Source organism: Petromyzon marinus (genome assembly GCF_048934315.1).
Source record: "Petromyzon marinus isolate PM22_M1 ecotype Great Lakes invasive population chromosome 70 unlocalized genomic scaffold, UKy_Petmar_22M1.pri1.0 chr70_unloc.2, whole genome shotgun sequence".
NCBI lineage: Eukaryota > Metazoa > Chordata > Hyperoartia > Petromyzontiformes > Petromyzontidae > Petromyzon > Petromyzon marinus.
Window position 1 is genome coordinate 1360203 of NW_027422604.1, and position 9204 is coordinate 1369406.

The following is a 9204-nucleotide window of genomic DNA, read 5'->3' on the forward strand; positions in this document are numbered from 1 at the left end:
AGTGATGTAGTGGTGAGTGTAGTGGTGAGTGTTGGGGTGGTGAGCTGGGTGAGTGATGTAGTGGTGAGTGTAGTGGTGAGTGTTGTAGTGGTGAGCTGGGTGAGTGATGTAGTGGTGAGTGTAGTGGTGAGTGTTGTGGTGGTGAGCTGGGTGAGTGATGTAGTGGTGAGTGTAGTGGTGAGTGTTGTAGTGGTGAGCTGGGTGAGTGATGTAGTGGTGAGTGTAGTGGTGAGTGTTGTGGTGGTGAGCTGGGTGAGTGATGTAGTGGTGAGCGTAGTGGTGAGTGTTGTAGTGGTGAGCTGGGTGAGTGATGTAGTGGTGAGTGTAGTGGTGAGTGTTGTAGTGGTGAGCTGGGTGAGTGATGTAGTGGTGAGTGGTGAGTGTAGTGGTGAGTTGTAGTGGTGAGCTGGGTGAGTGATGTAGTGGTGAGTGTAGTGGTGAGTGTTGTAGTGGTGAGCTGGGTGAGTGATGTAGTGGTGAGTGGTGAGTGTAGTGGTGAGTTTTAGTGGTGAGCTGGGTGAGTGATGTAGTGGTGAGTGTAGTGGTGAGTGTTGTAGTGGTGAGCTGGGTGAGTGATGTAGTGGTGAGTGGTGAGTGTAGTGGTGAGTTGTAGTGGTGAGCTGGGTGAGTGATGTAGTGGTGAGTGTAGTGGTGAGTGTTGTAGTGGTGAGCTGGGTGAGTGATGTAGTGGTGAGTGGTGAGTGTAGTGGTGAGTTGTAGTGGTGAGCTGGGTGAGTGATGTAGTGGTGAGTGTAGTGGTGAGTGTTGTAGTGGTGAGCTGGGTGAGTGATGTAGTGGTGAGTGGTGAGTGTAGTGGTGAGTTGTAGTGGTGAGCTGGGTGAGTGATGTAGTGGTGAGTGTAGTGGTGAGTGTTGTAGTGGTGAGCTGGGTGAGTGATGTAGTGGTGAGTGGTGAGTGTAGTGGTGAGTTGTAGTGGTGAGCTGGGTGAGTGATGTAGTGGTGAGTGTAGTGGTGAGTGTAGTGGTGAGTGTTGTAGTGGTGAGCTGGGTGAGTGATGTAGTGGTGAGTGTTGTAGTGGTGAGTGTAGTGGTGAGTGTAGTGGTGAGTTGTAGGGGTGAGCTGGGTGAGTGATGTAGTGGTGAGTGGTGAGTGTAGTGTTGAGTTGTAGTGGTGAGCTGGGTGAGTGATGTAGTGGTGAGTGTAGTGGTGAGTGTAGTGGTGAGTTGTAGGGGTGAGCTGGGTGAGTGATGTAGTGGTGAGTGGTGAGTGTAGTGGTGAGTGTTGTAGTGGTGAGCTGGGTGAGTGATGTAGTGGTGAGTGGTGAGTGTAGTGGTGAGTGTTGTAGTGGTGAGCTGGGTGAGTGATGTAGTGGTGAGTGTAGTGGTGAGTTGTAGTGGTGAGCTGGGTGAGTGATGTAGTGGTGAGTGTAGTGGTGAGTGTAGTGGTGAGTGTTGTAGTGGTGAGCTGGGTGAGTGATGTAGTGGTGAGTGTTGTAGTGGTGAGTGTAGTGGTGAGTGTAGTGGTGAGTTGTAGGGGTGAGCTGGGTGAGTGATGTAGTGGTGAGTGGTGAGTGTAGTGTTGAGTTGTAGTGGTGAGCTGGGTGAGTGATGTAGTGGTGAGTGTAGTGGTGAGTGTAGTGGTGAGTTGTAGTGGTGAGCTGGGTGAGTGATGTAGTGGTGAGTGTAGTGGTGAGTTGTAGTGGTGAGTGATGTAGTGGTGAGCTGGGTGAGTGATGTAGTGGTGAGTGTAGTGGTGAGTTGTAGTGGTGAGTGATGTAGTGGTGAGCTGGGTGAGTGATGTAGTGGTGAGTGTAGTGGTGAGTGTTGTGGTGGTGAGCTGGGTGAGTGATGTAGTGGTGAGTGTAGTGGTGAGTTGTAGTGGTGAGTGATGTAGTGGTGAGCTGGGTGAGTGATGTAGTGGTGAGTGTAGTGGTGAGTGTTGTGGTGGTGAGCTGGGTGAGTGATGTAGTGGTGAGTGTAGTGGTGAGTGTAGTGGTGAGTTGTAGTGGTGAGCTGGGTGAGTGATGTAGTGGTGAGTGTAGTGGTGAGTTGTAGTGGTGAGTGATGTAGTGGTGAGCTGGGTGAGTGATGTAGTGGTGAGTGTAGTGGTGAGTTGTAGTGGTGAGTGATGTAGTGGTGAGCTGGGTGAGTGATGTAGTGGTGAGTGTAGTGGTGAGTGTTGTGGTGGTGAGCTGGGTGAGTGATGTAGTGGTGAGTGTAGTGGTGAGTTGTAGTGGTGAGTGATGTAGTGGTGAGCTGGGTGAGTGATGTAGTGGTGAGTGTAGTGGTGAGTGTTGTGGTGGTGAGCTGGGTGAGTGATGTGTCGTTCTCCCCTCCCCACCAATCAGTCCGCCTCTGATTGAAGTCATCAATTACCTCCCGAAGTGGGGGGGGGGGGGGGGGTCACGTGACCGGGAGTCTCTCCAATGATCAACATCTACATTTAGACCGCAGCAGGAAATCCGAAAAGCCATGAAGCTTTTTATATTTTAATCAAGGGTGCCAAGTCATTGGGGGTTCAATTGGGGGTCCATCCAAACCCTAGACCCCGCAGAGACTGACGATCCCCAACCCCCCCTCACCACCCCCACCCCCCCCACCCCCCCCACCCCCACCCCCACCCCCCCACCCCCCTCACCACCCCATCTCCCCCCCCCCCTCACTGACTGTGATCTCTCCTCCCCCACCTGCCCCCTCCCCACGTCCCCCCCCCTCCCCTCGGCGTCTCCAGGCGACGCGGAGGCCGCGTCTCCATGGTAACGCGGCGCTGATTGAGGCCTCTTGATTCGTCACGTGACTTGGTCGGTGTGAAGATAGGGGGGAGGGGGTGGAGGGGGGTGAGGGGGGTGGGGGTGAGGGGGGTGATGGAGGAGGGGGTGGAGGGGGGTGAGGGGGGTGATGGAGGGGGTGATGGAAGGGGGGGGGGTGATGGAAGGGGGGGGGGGGTGATGGAGGGGGGTGAGGGGGGTGAGGGGGGTAGGGGTGATGGAGGGGGGTGAGGGGGTGGAGGGGGGGCGAGGGTGGAGGGGGGGTGAGGGGGGTGAGGGGGGTAGGGGTGATGGAGGGGGGGTGAGGGGGTGGAGGGGGTGGAGGGGGGGTGATGGGGGGGGGTGATGGAGGGGGTGGGGGTGATGGAGGGGGGTGATGGGGGGGTGATGGAGGGGGGTGATGGAGGGGTGATGGGAGTGGGATGAGCGGATGGGGGGGGGTTGAATTCCGCTGATAATTAATTAATAATCATCAGCATCAGCACAAATGACATCATCAACATCATCAGCACAAAAAACATCATCAGCACAATTAACATCAGCAGCATCATCATCATCATCAGCACGACAGCAATCGTCAACACAAGGAATATCAGCAGCACCTTAAATAATATCATCATCATCATCAGCGGCGGCAGCATGAATGACAACATCATCATCATCAGCAGCAGCACAATTAAGATGATCATCATCAGCATCATCATCAGCAGCATAGTCACGCCAGACTTTTATTTTGCCCGTTCCAGGACGAAAGCTACTGTGATCTTGTCTTTAAGCTTCTGTGAGCGCACGAAATCCACGTGGGTAGGTCGTGTTGTTGTTGTTGTTATTTTATTGTTTTACATATACGTGGTGACTTTACGGAAAGACCCAAAGAATATGAAAGAAGGTTAAACAATTAAATAATAAAAAATATTAAACAACAAATTTACCACGACGTTTCGACTGCAACACAAGCAATCATCATCAGGTGTGGAAACCACAGAGAGAAGATTTGTCAAAAAAGCACCACTTTAAAAAAAAAAGAATTCAAATTTTCTTGCTGTGGTTTCCACACCTGATGATGATTGCTTGTGTTGCAGTCGAAACGTCGTGAGAATTTTATTGTTTTATATTTTTATTATTTTATTGTTTCCCTTCTACGTGGTGACTTTACCGAAAGAACCAAAGAATATGAAAGGGAAACAATAAAACAATAAATATAAAACAATAAAATTCTCACGACGTTCCACTGCAACACAAGCAATCATCATCAGGTGTGGAAACCACAGAGAGAACATTTGTCAAAAAAAAAGTGTCACTTTAAAAAAAAAATTCAAATTTTCTCGCTGTGGTTTCCACACCTGATGATGATTGCTTGTGTTGCAGTCGAAACGTCGTGAGAATTTTATTTTTTTATTATTTTATTGTTTTCCTTCTACGTGGTGGTGACTTTACCGAAAGACGCAAAAGAATATGAATCCCTGCAGTCACGAAAGCTTTAAATCAATAAAAAAAAAATATGAAAGCTGTAATGTTTACAAACGCGATGGGGCAGAGCAGAATTCTATCTTGCTATTGACTCTTGTAACGAAAGAATGTCATCAAACACTTCACTGTAGCACTCTATACACCACTGACCTTCAATTTGTTTAAATTCACCGCTCTAGACACGTTATCCTCCGCGGCTTTCGGTCGCCGGGGGTTGGAATAAATTGGAAATCGATACAAATATCTGGGAAATCATCAGGAAAAATGTAACGCAGAAGCATAAGTTAGACTTGCCAACTCGTTTAAAGTGCTGAAGAAATAAATAAAGACACGGACTCCAATGTAGATTTGAAGTCTTCGTGACTGCAGGGAGTCCACACTCTGTGTTTCTTTCGGGAAAATCACGTAGGTGAAAAAAAAAGTTAAAATAAAAACAAAAAATAAGAATTAAAAACAAAAAAATAGAAATAATCAATGAAGTAAAAATTAAAAAATAAGATTAAAAAATTAAAAATAGAAATAATCAATGAAGTAAAAATAAAAAATAAGAATAAAAAAAATAAAATTTGAAATAATCACTGAAGTAAAAATAAAAATATAGAAATAATCAAAGTAAATCACGACGTTTCGGAAGCAACACAAGCGTCCGTCATCAGGTGCGACAACCACAGCAAAAAAATAAATTACTGTAAAAAAAATTACTGTAAAAAATTTACTGTAATTTTTTTGCTTCCGAAACGTCGTGATTTAATTTGATTATTTCTATTTTTTATTTTTTTGTATTCTTATTTTTTATTTTTATTTTATTATTCTTGGTTCTTTCGGTAAAGTCACGTAGAAGGGAAACAATAAAATAATAAAAATATAGTGTGTGGGGTGGGTGAGGTGTGTGGGTGAGGTGTGTGGGTGAGGTGTGTGGGGTGGGTGAGGTGTGTGGGGTGGGTGAGGTGTGTGGGTGAGGTGTGTGGGTGAGGTGTGTGGGGTGGGTGAGGTGTGTGGGGTGGGTGAGGTGTGTGGGTGAGGTGTGTGGGGTGGGTGAGGTGGGTGGGTGAGGTGTGTGGGTGAGGTGTGTGGGTGAGGTGTGTGGGGTGGGTGAGGTGTGTGGGGTGGGTGAGGTGTGTGGGTGAGGTGTGTGGGGTGGGTGAGGTGGGTGGGTGAGGTGTGTGGGTGAGGTGTGTGGGTGAGGTGTGTGGGGTGGGTGAGGTGGGTGGGTGAGGTGTGTGGGGTGAGGTGTGTGGGTGAGGTGTGTGGGGTGGGTGAGGTGTGTGGGTGAGGTGTGTGGGGTAGAGGTGTGTGGGTGAGGTGTGTGGGGTGGGTGAGGTGTGTGGGATGGGTGAGGTGTGTGGATGAGGTGTGTGGGTGAGGTGTGTGGGTGAGGTGGGTGGGTGAGGTGTGTGGGTGAGGTGTGTGGGTGTGGTGGGTAGGTGAGGTGTGTGGGTGAGGTGTGTGGGGTGGGTGAGGTGTGTGGGTGAGGTGTGTGGGTGAGGTGTGTGGGTGAGGTGTGTGGGGTGAGGTGTTTGGGGTGAGGTGTGTGGGATGAGGTGTGTGGGTGAGGTGTGTGAGTGAGGTGGGTGATGGTGGTGAGGTGTGTGGGTGAGGTGTGTGGGGTGGGTGAGGTGTGTGGGTGAGGTGTGTGGGGTGGGTGAGGTGTGTGGGTGGGTGAGGTGTGTGGGTGAGGTGTATGGGTGAGGTGTATGGGTGAGGTGTGTGGGGTGGGTGAGGTGTGTGGGTGGGTGAGGTGTGTGGGTGGGTGAGGTGGGTGATGGTGGTGAGGAGTGTGACGTCACCCACACTTTTTCTGGGGCTGGTCCACGTGGCCCCCCGATCCCAATAATATTGACTCGCCACACCGGGGCTGTGAGTGGGGGGTGGTGGTGGTGGTGGGGGTGGTGGTGGGGGTGGTGGTGGTGGGGGTACCCTTATCTCTCTGGTCTCTGGGGGGTGGGAGGACACCACCCCCACCACCACCCCCACCACCACCACCCCCACCACCACCCCCACCACCACCACCCCCAACACCACCCCCACCACCACCCCCACCACCACCCCCACCACCACCACCCCCACCACCACCACCCCCAACCACCACCCATAGACACACAAAGGTCCCCCGTGTAGCCTCTAACTGGCTGTGGGGGCAAGTGCTGTGAGTAGCGAGCAGCACCTATAGACACACACATACACACCAACAACAGCCGCCATTCGCCACTAAGTGGCGGTGACGTCACCACGACGCTTGTGCCAGGCTATGTGCACCTTGAGGCCACGTGAAGTGTCGAACGCTCGCTGGCAGGAGGTCACGGGGCAGACCCAGGTGCCACGGGTCGACTGACTGAGATGACTGGCTGATGCACCACCTGTGCCCCCTACTGTGCCAACCTGCTGTGATTTAGCCACCCGGCGCTCCGCTCGTTGTTGTGAGCGTCGCTCCTCCGCCCTCGATTGTTGTTGGAGGGCGACTGCCTCCAACTGCCCAGTAGCGTCCTTCACGAGCCTCCTCCACAGAGGCCGATCTTGACACCGCTGGTACCAGTCATCGGCAAGTCCACTCAGCTCCACGTCCTCCTGTACCACATCACTCCATCTCTTCTCTAGCCCGTGCCGCGCCCGTTTAGCCCCCTCAATCCTGCCAAACAAAATCTGTTTTGGCATGCGGTGGCTGGGCATGTGGGCTACATGACCCAGCCAACGCAGCCTTGCCCGCCGGAGGAGCTCACCGATGGGACCTTGTCCAGATCTTTCCAGGATTTGTGAGCTCCTCACACAGTCCAGCCTTGGTACAAACCCAGGATGATGTCATGTCGGGCAGTCTGCGCACAAATGCCAACCCTCCCTCAGCATTTCGCTTGGGGGATCATCTCTGCCCGGTGCCTTTCCTGGTCTCAGACTCCGGATCGCCTTCAGTACTTCCTCAACGGATGGGACCTCGGCCAGCCACTCACAGGCGGTGACTTCTTCCTCCAATATTTGAGGCACCGCAGCCTCAGCAGGGTCATCCTCACTTTGTGCCACGATGTTTTCCTGGCCGAGGGATTTGCCCTCCCCCAGGACCTCACAGAAATGCTCAGCAAATCTGCAAACCTGTTCCTGGGGGGTTGGATGAGGGGGCTTGGGGGCTAGTGGGGGGCTGATGGTAGGGGGGATGGGGGGGTTGCTAATTAACATAATTGACTGATTCCGTGACGCCACGCGAGCTGCCGACGCCGCCGAGAGGCGCGCTAAATTGATCAGCCAATTAAGAGGTTGGCAGCCACGTGATCAATCAATTAGCGGGGGGGAGGGGCAGGAGGGGTTCATTAAAGCCCTGTGAACCAACATCCACTTCGCTGTGGTTATCACTGTGGTTGTGGTTATCACTGTGGTGATCTCTGTGGTTATCTGTGGTTATCTGTGGTTGTGGTGATCTCTGTGGTTATCACTGTGGTTATCTGTGGTTGTGGTTATCACTGTGGTTATCTGTGGTTGTGGTGATCTCTGTGGTTATCACTGTGGTTATCTGTGGTTGTGGTTATCACTGCGGTTATCTCTGTGTAGTGTATAGTGTAGAGTAGTGTATAGTTAGTGTATAGTAATGTAGTGTATAGTGTAGTAGTGTATAGTGTTGTAGTGTATAGTAGTGTAGTGTATAGCAGTGTAGTGTAGAGTAGTGTAGTGTATAGTGTAGTGTATATTAGTGTATAGTGTAGTTGTCTAGTAGTATATAGTATAGTAGTGTATAGTGTAGTGTATAGTAGTGTAGTGTATAGTGTAGTGTATAGTAGTGTATAGTAGGGTAGTGTAGTGTATAGTAGTGTAGTGTATAGTGTAGTGTATACTAGTGTATAGTGTAGTGTATAGTGTAGTGTATAGTAGTATAATAGTGTAGTGTATAGTAGTGTATAGTGTAGTGTATAGTGTAGTGTATAGTAGTGTAGTGTATAGTAGTGTAGTGTACAGTAGTGTAGTGTATAGTAGTATAGTAGTGTAGCATATAGTATAGTGTAGTGTATAGTGTAGTATCTAGTGTAGTGTATAGTAGTGTAGTGTTTAGTGTAGTGTAGTGTATAGGGTAGTGTATAGTGTAGTGTATAGTAGTGCAGTGTGTAGGGTAGTGTTTAGTGTAATCGTCCTCTCTCTCCGAGTCGTCCTCTATCCCTCTTCGAGAACCGAGAAGTAAACACGCGCTGCATTGTTACGAGTTGCGAACTCGTGATTTATGATTTAACAGAATCATTAACAGCTGAGGCACATGATGATGATGATGGCGATGTCGGCACGTCGAAGGCACTTTGACGTCACAATAACTGCATTCCGATTTAAAGCTAGGGATTCATATTCTTGGTTCTTTTGGTAAAGTCACCACGTGGAAGGGAAACAATGAAATAATAAAAACATAAAACATTACAAAGATGAAAAAAAATCTCACGACGTTTCGGCCACAAAGTGAGCAGCCATCCTCAGGTGAAGGGACACAGCTGTTGGAAAGACAGCGTCACATTTAAGACGCCTATCAGGACAGAGACACAGCGTCACATGTAAGACGTCTCACAGGACAGAGACACAGCGTCACATGTAAGACGTCTTACAGGATAGAGACACAGCGTCACATGTAAGACGTCTTACAGGACAGACACAGCGTCACATGTAAGACGTCTTACAGGACAGAGACACAGCGTCACATGTAAGACGTCTTACAGGACAGAGACACAGCGTCACATGTAAGACGTCTTACAGGACAGAGACACAGCGTCACATGTAAGACGTCTTACAGGACAGACACAGCGTCACATGTAAGACGTCTTACAGGACAGAGACACAGCGTCACATGTAAGACGTCTTACAGGACAGAGACACAGTGTCACATGTAAGACGTCTTACAGGACAGAGACACAGCGTCACATGTAAGACGTCTTACAGGACAGAGACACAGCGTCACATGTAAGACGTCTTACAAGAGAGAGACACAGCGTCACATGTAAGACGTCTCACAGGACAGAGACAGCGTCACATGTAAGACGTCTTACAGG